The sequence below is a fragment of the Corvus moneduloides genome, chromosome 1, assembly GCF_009650955.1.
Source record: "Corvus moneduloides isolate bCorMon1 chromosome 1, bCorMon1.pri, whole genome shotgun sequence".
Taxonomy (NCBI): domain Eukaryota; kingdom Metazoa; phylum Chordata; class Aves; order Passeriformes; family Corvidae; genus Corvus; species Corvus moneduloides.
The window spans coordinates 160,985,867-161,007,072 of NC_045476.1; the positions used below are offsets into that span (position 1 = coordinate 160,985,867).

Here is a 21,206-nt window from a genome sequence, read left to right on the forward strand (position 1 = left end):
AGGTGGTACTTCCTGCTCTATCTCAGAAAGCAACAAGAGGCCAAGGCTGATCTTCACAGGGCTGACAAACCCTTTCTGACCTAGTGCTGCCACACACAAGCAGCAGTTGGGCTGAACAGCAGTACATGGAAAGGCAGGGGATTTGGCTGCCATGGAGTGCACAAAATCATTTCTCCAGTTTCCTTCATTCTGGGTTTTCCTCACTCAAAGCTACACAGTTTTGCTGTAAATCAGCCACAACAAACTCTGGCCTCTGCAAGATCATGGTGGCGAATAAGAAACCTCCAATACAATTTCACCAAATCTTTGGCATAAACCCAGGTTCAGAATTGAATTTTGCATCTGGAGCCTCTGTAACAGGCCACAGATGCAGTTTTGTAGACTCATAGAAATCACAGAACAGCTTGAGTTGAAAGGAACTTTTAAGACCATCCAGTTTCTACCCCCCTGCCATGGGCAGGGACACCTTCCACTATGCCAGGTTGCTCAGAGCCCCATGCAACCTAGCCCTGAACACTTTCGGGGATGGGGTATCCACAGCTTCTCTGGGAAACCTGTGCCAATGACTCACCACCCTCACAGTGAAGAATTTCTTCCTAACATCTAATCTCTCCTTTTTTAGTTTAAAACTGTTACTCCTAGTAACAGATAGTCCTGTCACTATCTGCCCATGTTCCATCATATTGATCTTAAACACTGAAGCTTGAATGTGTTTTCTGATTTGACTCAAATCACAGCACATTCTTTTTCCTAATGTTGGTGATCGAGGAGCTATATACAAGCAGTCAGACCAAGAAGCAGAGACTAAATGCTACACAGCATCTCACAGCCTGACCAATCCTCTGCTGATCTCCCACTTCCTTCATTCAGACAGAATGGTTTCAAGGTGTGATTTAATTTGAAAGCCCAGGCTTTACCTCTTTGACGAGCACTCTGTTGCCTCCATCTTACTGCTGCAGAGCTGTCAGTCCTAACTCACGCTGGATCATATCCCAGGCCTGTGGATAGCTCTTTGTTCCTACCTTGCCAGTACAAAGTACAGGGCCTCTTCCCCTCCCACCCACTCATTTGCAGTCAGCTGGTGCAACTGTGACTCATCCCATTCTAGTACAGACTTCAGAAACCAGTTCAAGGCATTTAATAGCTCATCTCACAGTAGCTGTAGCTTTCATAATTAGTTGTGACCATTTAGACAAGAACAATTTTAAATATTGCCATTTCCTCTCACTTCTTTCCCTGGCTTAGAAGAGGATGGGGTCATTCCAGAAGATAGCTTGCAGCAGAGATAAGAATATGCTCCTGCGTGGAAAAATTGGTCCCCACCTCAGTACAGAATCAATCACAAAATCACAGGTTGGAAGCAACCACAGTGGGGTTATCTAGTCAAACCTCTCTGCTCAAGCAGGGTCATCCCAGAGCACATGGCACAGGATTGTGGCCAGATAATTCTGGAATTTCTCCCATGAGGGAGACTCCACACCCTCTCTGGGCAATCTGTTCAGTGCTCGGTCACTGCACAATAAAGTAGTACTTCCTCAAGTCCAGATGGAACTTCCTGTGCATCAGTTTCTGCCTGTTTCCTCTTATCCCATTGCTGGGCACCAGGAGCAGAGCCTGGTCCATGCTCTGAGCCCTCCCTGCAGACACTGACAGGCAGGGATCAGGTCCCCTCTCAGTCATCTCTTCTTGAGGCTGAACAGCCCCAGCTCACTCAGCCTCTCCTCATAAGAGATGCTCCAGTCCCTTCATTATCTCCACTGGACCTGCTCCAGGAGCTCCATGTATCTTCTGTCCTGAGGAGCCCAGAACTGGACACAGCACCCTGGATGCCCCTCACTAGGGCTGAGTAGAGGGACAGGATCACATCCCTCTACCTGCTGGCAATGCTCTTCCTCATGCACCCCAGGATCTCATTGGCCTTCTTGGCCACAAGGGCCCTGCTGGCTCCAGAGGGTCTGGATGGTTAGAACTCTACAGGAGAAGAGAGAGGGATAGAAAAAAACCCACCTTCCTAAGGAAAGATGATGAGATTTTGGATAAACACAGATTGGTTATAGGTTGGAAGGTAAGGGAATGAAGGTATGGGGAGGGAAGGAAGTGAATGAAAGAAGAACATGGACAGTCCAGCTTCTTTTTCCAGAAAATACAGCAATCTCAAGCACACCTAAGATAAAGATTTCAGCAAAGATTTGATATTTATTTCTGCATCACTTCAGACCTATGCAGCACTCAGAGCTGAATGTGCTTACAGAGACAGACACATTAACCAACAGAGGGAAGGAGATGAGCCTCTTTGACCCAAAAAAGCACAAGGATAGACCCAGCTCAAGAACATCCCTCCCAAACTGAACAAAAGGGAGAAGGAGATTTAATTTTGAAAGGGAAGAACTACCCTCCAAAATCAGGGACAGGTCACCACAGCTTTCTGTTCTTGGCTAATGGGAAGAAAGGGAAAAGAAAAGGCAAATCCCTGGGAGCATTACCTGGCAGTCAGCACGATGGTTTGCTGGAACCGACACCAAGTTGTAACAGAAATGTGGCAGGTTCCCATGCAGGGACAGCAGAGAAAAGGACAGTGGAGACGAGTGCAAGACAGCAGGAGGCAATGGTCAGCACATGTCCAGGAAATTGGAGATGGGCAGGACAAACCTGCTGAAGCACCACTGAGGACGTGTTCAGTCAGAAATTATGCCTGGGCACATTAACACAAAGCAGCAATAGCACCACACGGTTTCAGGGAGTGGCTATGAAACAATTTTCCTTGTTTATGCAGCAACCTGTTTATGGGACCTGAGGATAAGAACTGGCCCAAGCAGTACGAGAAGTCCATTATATTGAGAGGTATTTTACACGACTCTGCTTCCATTTTATATGTGACCTAGGGGAGGCCATGGAAGATGCTGGCAAAGAGGGGAAAGAGGGAGGACAAGCTGTGAAGAGGTGTTTCTAAGCTGAAAGAAAAAAGAAAGGAAAATGCCCATTGGAACTTTGCTACTTTTAGCCTTCCTGTTCTAAACCTGTCATTGTGAACACTGTGGCTTTTATCAATTACCTTTTACAATCACAGCTATGCTGTTGTAACCGCTGGACTCTGCCTAGCAGGCTGCAGCTCCCTGTGAGCACAGTGGGGGTTTCCTAGGGCCATGTGATCAGTCACATCCCGGAGTCCATTTCGGACAGCCCTGTGATCTGGCTGTGGCAGCCAGCAGTGTTACAATGCAGTGGTGATAAAGGAGGTAGAGAAGGGTCTTCCATGAGGGTGGTGACATGGCTTTATTCACATTTTGTCCCAGAGCCCTTGGAGGCAGAGAGAGAGAGACCTCATGGTCTGGGTGTGGGGTGGTTTTGCCAGGGGCCCAGGGGCGGTCCCTGGGCGGGGTTGGGGTACAGGAGCCAATAGGGAGAAACTGAGGGAGTGGCCAAGACTAGGTCAAGGAACAGGGGGAACATGGCATCACAGGATCAGGGGGTTAACAGGCTACCATGCTACACGGTGATGGAAAATATTAAATCCTATTATGGCACAATGGGGTTTTTTGTTGAGAGGGACACTGACTGCTTTAACCTACTGTGGCAATGCAGATGGCTCTCCTTTGATCCCTGAAGATGAGGTTGCTAATAATTGATTCATTATAGGACAATTTTGCCATGCAGACAGAAGAGAAAAGAATATTTTCAGTTTTGTTTTCCATTGTCACAAGTATCTTACTTTTTTGTGCATATACTGAGCCCTGGCATTCTGCAGTACCTTTGTGTTTCCTCCCCTCTATTTTTCACAGAGAGTTCAACATTCTTATTTCTTACACATTGAATAAATGGAACTTTAATTTTTACCAAAAAAAAAAAAAAAAAAACAAAACCCAAAGCCTAAAAAAATCCTAAGTAAGTTAATTAACAGGTTGGGTTGAGTATTTCTTTTTTTTCCCTAATCTTGCATAACACAGTATGCAGCACGAAACCCAGGCTTCCTGAATGCTTTGAGCAAGGAAGGCACTGTGACATTTAAAAAGCAAAGCAGAATACAGATCGTGTTCTATGTACTAAAGCCTAGTGTTACGTGCACTATGACCTAAGAATTTCAGTACTGATAGAAACAAACATAAAAAAAATAAAACCCTAGAAACATCTCTACGTAAGGATAGGGGATCATGACCCAAGAAATAGATGCTGGAGTTCACCTTTTCACTTCAGAATACTGGAGACGAATACCACATTGCAGTACCAATGACAGAGGTTTCAATGAAAAGGTGAAAATCATCCTGAAATTACAAATTAGACAAACTGCATCTATGGGACAAGCTGGCAAGACACAGACTCGGTGGGTGGTCTGCAAGATGGGAAGGAAATCAGCTAAAAGGCTGCACTCAGAGAGTGGGGATCAGAGTGTGTCCAGCTCTGGTCCCCATGGCTCAAGAAAGACACAGAAAGACTGGAGAGGCTCCAAAGGAGTGCCATGACCTGAACTCTGAGGAATGACAAAAGGAGATCTCTCCCCTGGACAAGAGAAGCCTGAGGGGGAATCTCATCACATTATTCCAGTAACTATTCCTGGGTAACTACAAAGAGGACAGATTGTCTCTACATGAGGAGCCACGTGGAGAAGGAAAGGGGAAGTGGACAATTCACACCAGAAAAGGTTTCATCCCTGTATAAGAGAAAGTTTTTACAGTAAGAATAATCATTCCCTGGAACAACCTCTGCATGGTCATGGCAGACTCCCCATCTCTGGATGTTTCTCAGATATGACTGGGCAGGTTCCTACATGATCCCCTCTTGGCTCCCCTTCCCACAAAAGGCTGGGCTGAATGAACTTTGGACATCTCTTCCAATCTGGGCTATTCTATGATAATGAAAAGTTATAAAATGTATTTCCAAGCAGGTACTTTTTGTAATAATTTCCCTCAGATATTGCTTGATGCAGAAATGAAGCAGGTGGGAATCTTTCCATTTTCTCAGCCTCTGTGACCTCAGCCTCTGTTTAAAACCTGATTTCACATTCATCCTCTCATCCTCTAACCACAAATGGAGAACTTTTCCCTCTCTTCTCCATTTTTTTTTAAATTTTCCTCTGATATTTTTTCCTACTTTTTGGGGTGTTTGTTTAGGTTTAGTTTGATTTGGTTTATTTTTTTGTGAGCTACATGGTTTAAAAGTGTTTTTTTTTTTTTAATCTACATTCAAAGTAATGCCTTTGACTTTCACAGAATGCTATCTTTCTCCTATATTTAGGATAATAAAAGAGACAAATGTAAATTGTTTCACCTTATGTTATTCTAGGTACTCAGCAGTTAGTTCTGCAGAGCACAACTGCAGCCAGTTTGCCACCTTGTTGATATCAAAACCAGGAGTGAAAAACTTTCCCATCCAATGGGAAGTTTTTCCATTAACTTCTCAGAAACTGAGAACATGAGTACCTCACCCTTCAGCTAGGCATTTACTTAATTCTCAGCTGAAATAACACATTCATTTTGCTCAAATCCAAAGCACAGAAACCAGTATGAATTCTGGTCACTTGCTTCTGCAGCCTCCTGCTTGTGGTATGGACCCTTGGGAGCCAATGACCAAATTAAAATGCAGCACTTTAGGAGAGGCCATGCTCCTGGTGAAACATTGCAATGTTTTGGAGAACACACCCATGGGACCTGTAGCAAGAAATTTCAGGCTGTGAGTGGGTGTGTGTTTGTGTTCAGACTCCAAATGAAAGTCCTATATTTCCCTCAAAACTTTTTGACAGAAATAAAAATATTTTGATGGACCAGAAACACTGCACCTCAGGGAATCAACACTTTTTTTTTTAAAGGTTTCTTTTTCATGCAAATAGGTTTTTTTCTAAAACAATTGCATTTTGACATTTAAAAAAAGTGTTTCAAAACAAAACATACCCTGAACTTTCCAACTGGATCCCTTAATTTCCAGATTTTTCCCTAAACAAATTCTAGATCAATACTTCCCACAGGTTCATGTTAATTAAGAGCCAGATATTTTACTGTAGGGAAAACAAAAAAGCATGATTAATTTTTATATTCACAAATAATCTTCATCCTCATGCCATAATGATTTTTTTGCCTTTTTATATATATACCTTTTATATACCCTTTTATGTAGCTTTTATGTATCCTCAGTGCTTTTAGCATGCATACTTGTAATTCCTTAAGTCTGGTAACTTAGTTTAGACTCAATATTCCATTAAGCCAGGAGACCAAACATCCTGGAGACCTTGCAGTTGGGGCCAGAAAATCCTATGCTCTCCTGAGAAATTAAGGTCTTCCCTAGAATATCCTGTAAACTAAGGCCCATCCAGGGGCGGATTCCTCAGGATGGGGGGGTTCATTCGAGCCTCTCATTGGGGAAATCTTTGATAGGTATGCTAATTTGGAAGGTTGATGAATTGTGTGCGCGATCGATCGTCGGTGTGCATTTCGGGGTGCATTTCAGGGTGCATTTGGGTGGGCATTTTGGTGTATTCCACCTGGATGAAGTTGCGCACCTTAAAGATCCTTAAATAAATACTGAGGTAAAAACCCCTTTTCCCTTAAACCATTTTTGGTTCTTAATTTTAAGACCAGGGAAAGGCAACAATCCCAGTTCTCATACACCAAATACTCTATTTATTCACAGCAGATTTTGTTTCTTAAGGTGCTCATACACCTAGAAAGGTTTTCTGAAGGCTTTCTTTCCTCTCAAGTAGTCAGAAATTATTTTTAAGCCAGAAAGGGCTATGAATCATTTAAGTTCTTTCCATTGTACATTACTTTGTATTCATCAACAGAATTTAATCTTCTTTCAGACAGCTTTGTTAAGGTGCCACAAGTCTCACCTAAGCATAATAATTCTGCATTTCCTACCATCTTTATTACTTTGTTGATCATTAAATCAATTATCTGAAAAAAAAAGGATGTATTCAACACTGATTTGAAGATTACAGTAGATGTGCTGAGACTTGACAAAGATTCATAAACAAAACAAGATAAATATTGCCCTTAAAATTAAAAGGGGGGAGTTTGTCTTCTGCCTCAGCAGTTCCAGTACATAAATGAATAGTTCAGGTTCCTGGTGATAACCCACCCTCTTGACCTGCAGATCCCAAGCAACCTGGTCTAGTGGAAGGTGTTGGGGTTTGGAAAGAGATGATCTTTATAGTCCCTTCCAACTCAAACTGTTCTAGGATTCTGTGGTTGATCCTACCAGAACAACCACAGAAACCAAGTGAACACCAGTCATTGGGCAGTGCATTGCACAGTGGTGGAGAGAGAAGGAAACAACCATTGGAGTTGTCTTCTTAACTTATTGTCAGCAATGTCTAAGAGGACACAGGAAATTTCTGGAAGAAGTTCCCAGAACACATCATCCTCTACAGAGAGGAACAACTGGATGATCAGCAGGACCAGCACAGTCATGCAGCAGGACTGTCTAATCACAGGCTGGAGAAAGGTCACAAATTTCACTGACAGCTACAGCCATTCATGTCAGCATCTGCAGCAGCAAAGCATCTCAGCACCCCTCTGCACCACCAGCCACAGTCAGTGAAGGCACCACAGGCTGGGCTGGCACAGCACATTCCCAGGTGGAGAGTGGCTGCCATGAGACATTCTGGTGTGTGGCACTCAGGATCTGGAGACAGAGGCACAGCGACCATGTCCTACAGACATCATCCAGGGTGACAGGCCTGTGTGTCGAGTGGAGGAAGACAGCCGTGGGCCAGGGGCTTAGTTTACTCCCTGGATTCTTTAATTTTTTTTCTCAATTCTACACACTTCAGGCTTTAGGTATTCACCTGGCATCCTACTGCTCCTCTCCTTGACTTCAGCAAGAGTCAGAAAGACTTGCAGTGCATGTGGCAGGATAAATCTCCAAACACATTGGAAGTTCAGGCTCTAGAGTAACAAATTCTGGGAGAGTCCTCATAGAGACAGTGGTGGCTAAGCCTCATAGAAGCACAGAATCATAGAATGTCCTGAGTTGAAAGAGACCTTTGTTAAGGTGCCACAAGTCTCACCTAAGCATAATAATTCTGCATTTCCTACCATCTTTATTACTTTGTTGATCATGAAATCAATTATCTGAAAAAAAAGGATGTATTCAACACTGATTTGAAGATTACAGTAGATGTGCTGAGACTTGACAAAGATTCATAAACAAAACAAGATAATTGAGTCCAACTCCTGGCCCTGTACAGGGCATCCTGAATCCCACCACGTGCCTGAGAGTGCTGTCCAAACACTTTTTCAACTCTCTCAGGCTTGGTGCTGTGACCACTTCCCAGGGGAGCCTGTTACAGTGCTCAGCCACACTCTTTGTGAAAACTCTTTTCCTAAAATCCAAACTAAACCTCCCCTGACAGCTTCATGCTGTTCTCTTGGGCCTTATTGCTAGTCACCAGAGAGAAGAGATCAGTGCTTGCCCCTCGTCTTCCCCTCATGAGGAAGGTGTGGACTGCAATGAGGTCTCCCCTCAGCCTCCTCTTCCTCAGCCTGAACAAGCCAAGTGATCTCAGCCACTCCTTGTGTGGCTTCCCCTCCAGGCCCTTCACTATCTTCATGGCCTTCCTTTGGACACTTTCCAATAGCTCTATATCCTTACATCCTCAGCCTCACTTACTGCCACTCTAATAGCAGTTGTAGGAATTAGACCTTCAGGTGCAATTCTTTTCACAAGGTTTTTGATTTACTAAGTACTAGACATACTGTGTCCTTTTGGAAATCAGCTTCCAACTCCTTTTTCCCCCCACAGAATAAGCTATTAAGGTACAAATAAGAACTGCTCGTGAATAATGGAAATTTCCTCCACTAAATGTGTTTTGTTTTAGTTTTTTTTTCTCTTAGTGTGCAGCCGTTACCTCTGCAAATACGAGAAGCGTGTCTGTTTCTTTAAGAGGATCTGTGTGTTCCCATAAATGCACCCACACAAAGCACTAAATTACTCTTCCAAACAAAGGGTACTGCATCTCTGAACCACTGCAGAGGTGTGCATGAGCTGTCTCTGAACCAGTTCTCGCAGGGGCAAGGAACAGATGCTGCTCTGCTTGGGCTGAAGCACCCTTCCCAACAGCTGTGCATCCCAGTGATGTCCTGCTGCAGCTGGGCACCAGGCTAAGGAAGTTATAGTGCCTCTCTTATCCAAGCTGGCTCATGGATCTTTGCATCTTTCAAGGTCAAATGCTGTTTCTGAACAGGCTATATTTTTGCCAAATATGCTATTTATTCCATGATTGTCTCTTACAACCAAAGTCCTTTAGTATTCATAATGTGAAGCAATGCTAAAATATTGCTTCACCATTTTTTCCCTGTGCTAGTCCAGCAACGAGCCAGGAGTCCAGAGTGGGACATCACACAGAGGAACGTGATGCCAGATCACAGGAAAGGTGGTCTTGCCATGCAAAATGCCAGAACAGACTGGAAACCTGAATGGCAAAAGCAGAAGGACTGTGTATGATCCCTTCTGCAAAAAAAGATCACTATGACATAAAGACAAGTAGGAAGGGTGTCTGGAAAAGAGGGATAAGGCTCGGGATGTCTCTCCACTGTTCCATATTTTGACAATAAATAAGTTTACACTCAGTAAAAGGACAGACATCTACAGTGTAAATGGCTGTTCCTCAACTATTTGTCCAGGCTTCTGTTCAGACAGTGAAGACAAAGCTTGAGCATGATTTTTCTGTCCTATAGCATGCATTTTAAAAGAGTTATCTTGGTAGTGCCTTAGAAATATCTATTTCTCTGCCCTGTCCACAAAAAGAAAGCTGGTGGCTACTTTGCATGAATCTAACTCTACTAAAGTAAAGGAAAATAAATTCCATTCATGATCAGGATCTCAGACAAAATGCACTCCTAGGCCTGCACATGGGCATGGGGATCCTTGTGTAAAAAGGTGAGGGGGATGAGCAATTTTCATTGCAGTTCAAACTACTCCAAGATTATGTGAGTGGTCCCCAAAATTAAGGGGGATGGGGAGGAGCATGGGATTTATCCTCTGATGGTCTGGCTCCACAAATTAAAGTCTCACAGGATGAGCTAGAGCCAACATCCCTCCAACTTTGTACCTGTACAGCCATCAGAGGAAATATTCTCACCAAACACAAGCCTGCATTCCACAGTGAGAGCAAATGGAGGTGCATCACCTCCAGACAGTTTAACTCCAAAGGTGAGATGAAGGCAGAAAAGAGGACTTCTGATAAGAACATTATCCCCATCACAAATGCACCATGGTTGAATAACCATCCTTGATTATGAGATGTATTGGAATGGACAGTATTTATAACCAAGATACTCTTCAGCACTCACACAGTATAGCTGGTGGTATATACAGATTTTAGATCATGTATCTCTCTTAAGACTAAGAAATACTGTTCTTTCTAGCCAGAATAGGCTACAGGGATTCTGTTGCCAACCATAACATATAAAAGAACCTATAAAATTACAGTCACACACTAAGGCATATGTCTCACATTTAACTTAATGTTTATCTTGTCAGGAAATTCAGCTAGACCATGCCAACATTTTGTTTCATTCATGCTGTCTTCAAAATCTTCTGTTGTTGAGAGAGGAAAAGGAAGGGGAGAGAAAAGGAAGGGGAGAGAAAATAAAATGCAACAGAATCATTCAAGTATATATATAAAAGGAACAAGGTTCAAAATAATCTCACAAATAAGGCTCAAATCCAAAAACATCATACAAAGGACTCCATAGTAACAGCATTCACCTTTACTTTACATGGATTGAAGTTGCCATCCTCAATTTCATCTGGAAAATAAACAATGATTCTAAAATCCTAAGTTCTAAAATGTGCCCTTTGCACGTCTACAACAGGAAGTGGACTCCTTGATTTCTGATAAGCCTTATTCTGTTGAAAGGTTTTGGGGTTTTTGGTGCTGAGGAAGTCACCTTCACACACTACAGACCTGTTATCAGCCACTCCTGAAGAACACACTCATAACAAAAATCAATTGGAACAAAAAAAATAATGCAAAAGAGTGAAATGGCATCTACATATTTCAAAATTATCTAAAATATCTTTATTTCCCTCCTATTAGGAAAAAAATATTTCCTTACTTAAAATACAGCTTACACAACTAAATTATTCATCATGATGAATTATTTAGATATGTGTGGACTTAATATGTTTACAAGTCCCAAGCTGTTTTACAAAAGAGGAAACATTTATATAATTGGCCCTCAAACTCTTTTTAAAATGTTCCTGTGATGTGAGGCTTCTGGTTATCAGTGGCACTGGTTCTGAAAGCAAAGCTTTTATAAACAGAGCATTTGGTGGGAAGATGGGAGCAGTGGGAAATGACTAAGTAAGATGATCTTTTCTTAGTAATTGGTGATTATTGCTGCTGAACAAGGTGATTCTTCCAAACTCCAACCTGTAAGCCTTGAGTTATCTCAGGTATGGTAAAAGGTCTCCAAACTAGACATAATTAAATCACTGACCTGAGGCATTATCTCCCAGAACAGGCATCTACCATGTACAGACACAGGGCAAGCCAGACCCTCTTCCCTGTGAACGTCAGTACTTTCCCCACAGCAATTCGTATTCCACAGGTCCCCAGAGGAAGCCACTTATGCTGAGGAATAAACCCGCCCTTGACAGCCCAAGAAGGCTTTTGATAAGTTCATTTTCACCTCTGTCATGCTCTGCACACCACTCTCCTCTCAGAGTCTCTGGCAGTTTCCCCTGGATATCTCCATGGTCAGAAGTCCTCATGGAAATGCTCTTTGCACGTGCTGCCAGACCTCCCGTCTCTCTCTCAAAACTCTCTCTGAAAGCTCCTGATGACCCTGGTCCTGACAATTCAGAAAATTTTAGAGGCCACTCACTTTCTGTTATAGATGGGTAAAAAACTGGACTAGATAAAACCCTAAGAAGACTGGTCTGATCCTACGGGTGACCCTCATTTTAGCAGGTGATTGGAATAGATGTTCCTTCCAACCAGAATTATCCAATGAAACTTCTGTGAACAAAAATAGCTTTTTGCTATTCCCTTCACCAGAGAGTAAGTACAATAGCAGTCCCAGAAAGAAGCTAAGACTGGCTAAGAAAGACAGGCAGGGAAGCTCATCAGTCCTGGTGCTCCCTTTACTAAGGTAACCTCAACCCAGAGAAGTGCATACAAGAAACACCTATCCCAAGAGAAATAACCTCTGTGCTTTACCTGCTCTGTCTCCAGATGAGCCCTCAAACTCCAAAGAGTCCCAGAGGAGACACAAAGGAGATTGATGTCCTTGGATCTCCTGGTTGTAATATAGCAAAAAAAACCCCCAAAAAACAAAACAAAACAAAAAATCAAAACAACCCCCCAATATCCCAAAACAAACAAGCAAGCAAACAAAAAAACCAAAAAAACCCCCAACAAAACAAACAAACAAAAACTCCACAAAAAAACCCCAAACAAACAGACACCTCAGGTGCACTGAGGAAGGGCTTCCCTCTGTGTTGGATCTTACAGAACCAGTTCTATTGAATGACATTTCTTCATACAATATCCTGACACGTTCTGCTCATTCTGCTCTGAGGGAAGCACCTGTGCTTGTACAGGAAGCAGGCACCTTACTTTGGGAGGGGAAGCAAGGCAGGAGTGATGCTGCAGCCCCTGTATTCCTCCTGCCTGCGAGTGTGATGACCAAAGTAGCTACAGCCATACCCTCTCCTATCCCAGCCACAGGTTTCTCTGTATTCAAACAAGTGAAGGAGTCACACCACAGCTGGCTTTTATTACACATAATGCAGTATTCCAAATTAGAGCATTCAGGCCTTGCTTCTCGTCTTCGCTCTCTCAGCACTTTGTGTCTGTATCCTTTATTTGCAGACAATGTCTCATCACTTGTGCCCAACACAGTCAATTAACTCTCTCTTTACACTGAACACTTTTCCTCGTCTCGGCAGTGCTGGGTTAGAGGTTGGACTTGATGATCTTAAAGGTCTTTTCCAACTTAAATTGTTCTATGATTCTATGATTCATGTACAAGGCGTTCCTCACCTTTGATCTACCATCTGACAGTGCAGCAGATATCCATGTTTCACTGCTGATTCTGGCATTCAAGGTGTCCTAATTTCATCTAACTAACCTATTTCAGGGTACCCTATCCCCACTACATCTGGGCCACTTTTAGCTTATTGTCATGGAGATTTTGTAGCTCATAGCAGAAAAACAGGTGCATGCTAAACTGAATTTCACCCTTGTAGAGCCCAAGTGGAGAGGCTGGGTAAACCCTGGGAGGCTGTAGGAAAAAATTAGATAAATCTCTTTGACCACATTGTGCAGCAGTAACTCCAAGGCTCATAATTCAGCAGCGATCCTGACATCTGCTGTTTGTCCCCAAGCAGGAGCAGGGAGCAGAGGAACAGAGTAGCCATGGTTACATCTCGGTCGCTGCTGCCGGTCACTGCCATGTCATTGGGTGATTCCATGACCACAAAGTCCCACCCTGGGACAAACTGGATTAACAGTCATCTGATGCAGCCTGTTTCACCCTATAAAGTCTGTTTATGACTCTGGATAATGATTAATATCCAAGGATATTAATTAACTTGCTCTGAGGGGCCTTGCACACCTAAGGTAGCGTTAGGCAGTCGCACATATGAATCACCACAGAGCACTGCTGATCCAGCAGTTGCCAAAAACAAAGGGAAGCCATTCCTCCCACTGCCAGAGCCCAAAGTGTGTTCAGCATGTGCTGCTGTAGGCAAGAGGGTTATGCTGGTGGGTATTTTTAGTTCAACTAGCAGCGACTATTTCTGCACTCCGATGTCTGATGCTGAGCTATCCCACCTTCTGTTTCTTGATCAGGATATTATTATTAGCTGCACCAGATGATGAGCTCCTCAGCACGGCAAGTTTAATAAAGCACTAATGTCACCCGCTACCAACGCAAGGCACCTAAAGAAAACAAGGCCTAATTTACAGTGCTACTAAAAATTAGCAAGAGTCTGCTGATCATTCCTCACTAGTTTTTTCATTGTTTTTTTTTTCAACAATCTTTCTTCCCTCTTCAGACAAAAGAATTGATGCAATCCAAAAGAATTGAAGCAATCCAAATGAATTGATGCAATCCAAAATCTATTCCTCCCTTCCCCATCATGAAAGAAAGAACACATCTAAGGGCTTTTCACGTAACCTTCTGGAATTATTATTCATCTCCACATCAACCATTCATCCATATGGACTTCTTTCAAAAAAGAGTAGCCTTGCTGACATAATGTCTTTCTGCCTTGTCTCTCTTCTGCCTCTCAATGCCCCTGACTTTGCTGCTTGGTTCCCCAAGCAAAGACAAATAATGTTCAGGTGGTTGTGACATCCCAGGCTAAAACAGCAGCTTGACTTTGATCCATCCATGGCTGCCAACAAAAGCTTTTCAACCGAGAGGGTTCAGGCTTCCACGCCTTTCTCAAACAACAATCCCTTCACAGCCTTGTGCATTATCTTTTCTTCTGAAAAGACTTTTGTGCACAGGGATGACTCCTGCTGTTCCTGAAGTCAGTGGCAAACATCCCCCAGCCTCCAGTGGTGCAAGGGCTGGGTGGCTGCAGAGCAAAGCACTCTAGAACATCACACAATGAGACTTTATTTCCTCTAACATCTACCCTGGCAAACTGTACCCTCATACAGCTCAGCCTAAACACAGCTGCAAAGGGAGAGGGAAACAGAGAGAAAACAGCGAGGCACAAACAGAGAAGAGAAGTTTTCAGCTTAGACTTTAAAACAAGACAGGCAGGAAAAGAAAATAGTGCTGGGCTACTGCAGGGTGTAGAACAGGTTTATGCAGGGCAATGTACTCTGTAAACTCCTGTAAGAAGAGTCACTTGCAGCAGCAGACACTGCTCAGCTCTAATGAAATCCATCTGCCTTGTCCCACAGAGATCCTCATGTCCTATGACGTGGGATAGTTGGGCCCTAATAGCGCAGAAGAGCTGTGCAGATGTGAGCCAGTACCTGCAGCACTCAGGTGCTCAATCACACAGAGGGGGAGCAGTTGCTACAGGTACTGGCAGACTGCCAGCTCAAAACCTGTAGCCTAGAGTTCTCTGCAGAAACCAAAATACCAGTAAGAACCCAATTTTTTTTTGAGCATGCAAATCCAGAAAAGTGGCATATAAAGGGATCTTCCAAAAGTGGGTGTTGCCCCATGCTGCCCCATCACCTCTGAAACAAATGGGAGACTTTTTCATGCAAATACAATCAGTGGTTTCATGCAGACACCTCAAAGCTGACACTTACAAGCCAAGGGCCTATTTAGCAAGAATATGAGGTTGCATCATCTATAGGCATCATCTCCTCGCAATGAGGTCAAGTCAAAGCCACTGAGCAGAACAAGAGGCTATGAGTGGAAAGGAGGAGATAATTTAACAGAGATGGAGGTTTTCTTACTGAAACACCTCTCTTGTCTAGGATTCAGTGGATGGAAATGCTGGTCCCTTTGCTCTGTTCTTTAAGAAATCATTCTCATACAATAGGATTGCTTTTCCTACTGCCACAATGGTTTTGGCAGTATGGGTTGACAAATTGACAGGTATACCAGCAACATTTCACTCAAGGCACATCCTCCAAGTAATACTCACATTCTTTAGGGCCATAAAAAGGTTATGGGATTGTGCTTGCCAGCCTCAGAAACAAATGCAATGTTAGCAATGAGAGAAAACAAAATTACACATTAGAAGTTGGTGCAGAGCCGAATTCCTTCCCAGTCATGCAGATCTGCATAGGAATACAATAGGGGAGATATTTTTGCCCAACTAGTTGGACCAAGAAAGAGCCTGGTCGTCCCCAGGCTGCTAGATGGTGGCATCAGGGTGTTAATAGCACAGGTGGTCGCTACCAAGCCAAGTTACAATAAGAAACTCCCACTTGCTATTGTGCTGCATTCTGTGAATCCTCAAAAGCCACACTGTGGCCAGAATTTGAAGTTTCCATGCAAATAAGACAAACATCAATTTACTGTCACACCATTGCTATGCATTTTCAGTACAAGTCTGTTGTTTAATATCTGCAGTTTCACCTCTAAATTCCAACAGGGTGCACAAGGTCTTACCTATCCATGACAACATCACATAGCTAAGAACAAAGAAAAAGAAATTATGATGAATGTAACTACTAGATATACATGTAAAAATATATATATACACACTAGATACACTGCTGTAAAATCAAGAATTTGGTAGGCATATCTAGCAGGAAAAGGTCAAACTACTGCTTAGATGGTGTTATTCCCATGATCTGAAGGATGAGAAAACACAACAGGTAGGAAGAGCATATCAGGGTATTGCATTTACCTAGAGTGCCTCGTGTGCAGTAAGTAAACTTTGTAGGTCCCTCTGTGACCACTGAAAATGATCTTAGTACTGAAACATACACAGGTCAGATGTGTGGGGACTACAGAAACAAAAAATCCACACCACGGCATGTCTGGACCCAAGAGAGAAGCAGAAATGCCATGAGATTTCTGGCAGATTTGTAGGAGGACCAGAGAGAGCACCCACCCCCCTCAAAGCTATTCTCTTTCAGTATGGGACAGCACATGGATGTCAGCAGCATCTGAATGTACAAAAGAAAGTCTTCCTTTTACACTTTGTTTGGATGCTCCATCTGCAGCAGTGGAGCAGGGAAGAAATAAAACTGCTGAATAACAGAGTCCTTAACATTGCAGGCACTAATAATAGGATTAGAGAGAGAATAAAATCATATCCTCTTGGATTTGGAACATTTGGAGGAAGCCAGCTTCTGACTCACTCTCCCAACAAGTTGAGATCAGGCATGTCACGGTGCTGACCTTCTGAAGGAGGACTCAGATCAGCCCAGCAGCCACAACTGCTCAGGTGGTTTCAGCCCATCCCCTCCTTGAGCAGTGTTAGCAGAGGTCATGCTTCGTCACAGGCCTGAGGTTCTTGCAGCATGTCAGGCACTGCCAGCGTGCAAGGGAGGGAACTGGGTACAGGGGACACCACAAGAAATACACACAAAGTGAGACTCCTGCGCTGTTTGTGCTGGTGGACACACTTCTATCAGAGCTGTGTTGGGGGGAAGCACTCTCAGACTGTCTCACCAGTGGGGGAAGAAGGTTTCAAACCATGAGCAAGGAAGCTGATGGACCCCAGGGGTTACAGAGTAAAGAGACCCAAAGCTTACACCACCTGAGCCCATAGACCAGGATGGAATTATAACCTTCCCAAGTGCTGATGGGGTATCTGCTCAGTGGACACAAAGGTTCCCATTGCATCATCGTGGGTATCATTTAGACTGCCAAGACCAGTCTGACTCTGAAAGAAGATGAAAATTGGCAAAAAAATGGTTATTTCTGTATCAATTGTGGATTGGGTACATAATTTTAAGGGAACCAAACAGACAGAGAAGTGTCCAGTTTCTAATGTAAAGATCTCATTGTCCCCCTCCTCACTGGGAAAACTTTTCCATGGTTAAGTGTCTGCCTCATTAAACAGTGAATCTAGCCAATCACAACAGAGTGTAAAAGGAAAAAACATAATATTGCAGGAGAGAAAATAACACTGATTATTGAATAGAATAATAAACAGCAGTGTACACATAGGCTCAAAATAAAGTGAATAGCATTGTTAAACTAAAGGCAAGGTACAACATTCTTCTTCAAATCATCTCTTGCTTCAGGTTACTACAGATCAGGATCTGGAAAAAAGCATTTTCCTTATTTAAAAAAAAAAAGAAAAAAAAAAAACAAAAAAACAAAACAAAAAGACCAATACAACACCAAAACCACAAAACCCTGGCTGCAGCATTTCCAAAATTCCTGCCTCAACCTGTTGGGAAAAGCTGACTTTAGAACAGCAACTATTGTATAAGTCTTCTTTTGTTCTGAGCTCTGAGAGCCACAGTGGGTGACTAATGAAAATAAGGAGCGAAATTTTAAAAGATGCTTAGTTATATCATGAGATATAAATTTTTCCCCTTAGAATGATGCTGTGAGCAATGTGAGCATTGAGAGAGCAGCTCTTAACAGCCACGCACAAAACAAAAGAAAGACTGTGTTCCCTTCCATTACTAAACTAATAAAATACAATAGAAAGAGCCATAAGGCAAAATGAAAAAATCTCTCCTAAGCTTTCCAGGTTAAGCAATGGAAAAAGCTGCCAGAGTGGGGGACACTGAGCATTAAATACTGGATATCTGAGGTGGGGAAGATCCTTGCTGTTTCCACTGATATCAGCCCTGACTTACCATGAACAGCCCTCCACAGAGGGTTTCTGTGGCCAAGCAGTGCTCAGGAAAACATCGAGCTTCCCTGCTGTACCCTGAGTCCTTTCTAACAGAAGTTTTCAGCCCTGTAGCAATCAAAAGTCCATGTATGAATTCTGGCTTCTCCGTAATCACCTGCCCACCGCTAGCAGCAAAGTGGGACTGTGTAGGAATACTTGCAGGGTGTTAATGTGTAATACCCAGAGCCCTTTCACCTTCAATCATCTGCTTGTGCTGATGAGAGGGGTCACTGCTCTGCGCCTCACTGAGCTGCCCCTGGATTATGCACTTTACATCTCTGCAACACATGTAAACAGGATTGTGGCTTTGTTACTGGTGTCTCAGTGTCAGACACGGGATCAGGTTTGTGCTCTTTTTACAGGCATTTTGACAGGCACTTTTATTCCCTCTCTGTTATTACAAAGAAGTCTCAAGATTTAAATATTCTCTGGATTTGAAGCAAACACCAAATCTCATGCAGAAATACACCATGCAATGTGCCCAGTCTCTTAAGGACTGTAGCCCTACAGTGCTTTAGTTTAATTAATGTAAGTATCCAAAATCATCCTCTTCAGTTAAACTTGGTGTCTGTGAGCACTGTTATTACCATGGATCAAAGAGCCCCTTGTAGAGAAGACCTGTTGTGATGAGGTCAAGTTCCTCAAGAAATTATTTTTCAAATTGAAGCACTGATGCCAAATAGCTGCCTGTATCTTCCTTTTGTATCCCTTACCTTATCAATTTCCCTTGGGATGGAGCATAATTCCCAGGTAATTTTTACAGCACTTCTGCATAAGAACTGGACATGAGGTCCTGCCTACCCGAATTCCTTGTTCTATAGCTTGCAGGAGGAGAATGTTTATAAACATAGAGAAAAGGTGGGTGCAATTCTGCTGTCTGTTCTGTACCTATAAACTTAAATTATATTCCATCTCCTGCTGATTTTAGGAGGATGTACAGACATAGAAAAATGCAGGATTGGGACCAAAAACCATGCTGATTTTCAAATCAGGTTGAACATGAGAGACAGGTGCTTCTTAACCTTTACTACATGTACAAGGATATACATATATATATATAAAAATAAATATATGTATATATATATATACACACACAAATATATCAGTACTTGCATTGGGTCATACCCAGACCATCCCCATGTTATAATTAGGAAGCATTTCCAGCTACACAGACAAGGATGATTTGGAGAGGACAAGGGACACCAGAGAGGAAGAACAGGGTTTTAGAGAAGGAGACAGAGACAGCAGCAGCGTCAGATCTCTTTCTCCTTACTGCTGACAATAACAAATAAATAAACAAATAAAAATAGTTCTGTGGAAGTGGAAAGAGCTCTCTGCAGTCATTACATAGCAAACACTCACAGCTTAAACACTTGGCTTAAACTTCTTATTGTCCCCCCCTTTGTGCTCCTCAGACATACGCACTCATCCACATCTATTTGCCTCCACAAGGACACTCCACAGCTTTGTATCTCTTCTGTTTATAAAATGCCAAGGACTGTCCTCAGGTGCTTTTGGATCAGAACTATTCTTCCTACCTTTTGGAATGTACCCAGTACCCGCTTCCTCACAACAGATGAAGCAAGCACCTTTGAGTGTGTGGCCATCAGACCCACATCTTTAGGATATTTTTTTTTTTTTTTTTTTGCCTCTTAGGAGTTGTAAAGGTTTAGGAGAAGTATTTTTGCAATTCTATACATACATATATTCTCAGGTATGACTGCATTGATATTGTAATAATTTAGTCTGATTTTAAAGCACTTAAGGTAAATCTGACAGTTGTGGACTATAGTGAGGTTTCTAGTCTCGACAATTCATATACCTCTCTGCTTTACAGCTCTCTGCTGAATATGATGAGAGAGATTTATTTGTAGAGTGGGTAGAGACAGAAGTGCGTTGTCGCATAATTTTTTTCTTTAAGGGTTATTAATTACCATGTCAACCTTTGCTCCGCTGCTGCTGCCCACTTTTATTTTAGAAGCACAGCCGTTCCCCACTCAGATCACATTGGGCCCCCCCACCATCCCATTTTCTAACAACCTTTTAGAATATTATTTATTATTCCTTACATATCTGAGTGGAGGAGAGAGAGAGGGACAGTATGGCAGAGATGGGGAACACGAGCCGGAAAACATGCTTGCCTGGAATTGTCATCACACTGCTGTTGGAAGGAGCGAGCCGGAAAACTCGCAGCCAACACTCACACGCAAACACACGCCAGGCACACAGCACATCGATCCCGGGGAGTTTGTGAGCAGCCCCACAGCTCTTACCTGGGTTGTCTGGGATCCCTCTGCAGTGCAGCTCCCTCAGCTCCCTCTGCCCTATTTCCCCCGGGAGCAGTGGGGCCGGGGCTGTGACCGGGTGCCGGTGCGGGTAGGGGTTGGCAGCAGCTGGCTGCAGCCTCGGCTGCCGGGCTCTGGCTCCTGCCAGGGCTGCTGCTGCTGCTGCTGCTCCTGATGATGCCGAGGAGGAGGAGAGCCGAGTGAGGAGGAGGAGGATGCTGGCAGTGATGCTGTTGCCATGGTTACCCAACTTGGCGGCAGCACCGCTCAGAGCAACAGCTGCCCCAGCACCCAGATCTGCTCGAACCCATGGCTGCCAAGGAGCCCTCGATGTACAGGCACAGGGGTGTCACCCCAGAGCCCCTCTCCATAGGGAAAGTGGCAGCCAGGAGGATGGAGGTCACTCCTTGGCACGGTTTTGGGGCTCTGGGAAAACAGATGGAGTGATGCATCTGAAATGTTTGCATTCTGCACTTGTGGGCAAAGAGCTTGCAGCCCTGCAAAGGTCAAACACCAGCTTCCAGGAGGGAGAAATTTCGTTTTTTAGGGGGTTCTTGCATTTTTATAAAGCACTGAACAAAACAGCAAAGCTGAGGAAGGGAATGACTTTGAAAGTTGCCACTGTGATGCAATTTTAAACTTTTTCTTTTTAAAACTAAAGGCCAACTCTCTGCCTTTAAATTGGGACTTACAAGTGGT

The 21,206-nt window shown here is 43.4% G+C and overlaps 1 protein-coding gene across 7 annotated transcripts in view; it reads right to left on the reverse strand.

Moving 5' to 3' along the window:
* FAM135B (family with sequence similarity 135 member B) overlaps positions 1–21,206 on the reverse strand; it is a 271,218-nt gene that overhangs the window by 188,314 nt on the left and 61,698 nt on the right. Inside the window, exon 1 of one of the 7 annotated variants that reach the window (XM_032134022.1) lies at positions 20,496–20,696. The exons of 3 other annotated variants lie outside the window; for them this stretch is intronic. The gene's annotated coding sequence lies outside the window, so the exon portion shown is untranslated. Of the gene's footprint in view, positions 1–20,495; positions 20,699–21,206 lie in introns of those variants that run through there. 3 more of the 7 variants (XM_032134075.1, XM_032134065.1, XM_032134085.1) reach the window with 3 other exon arrangements.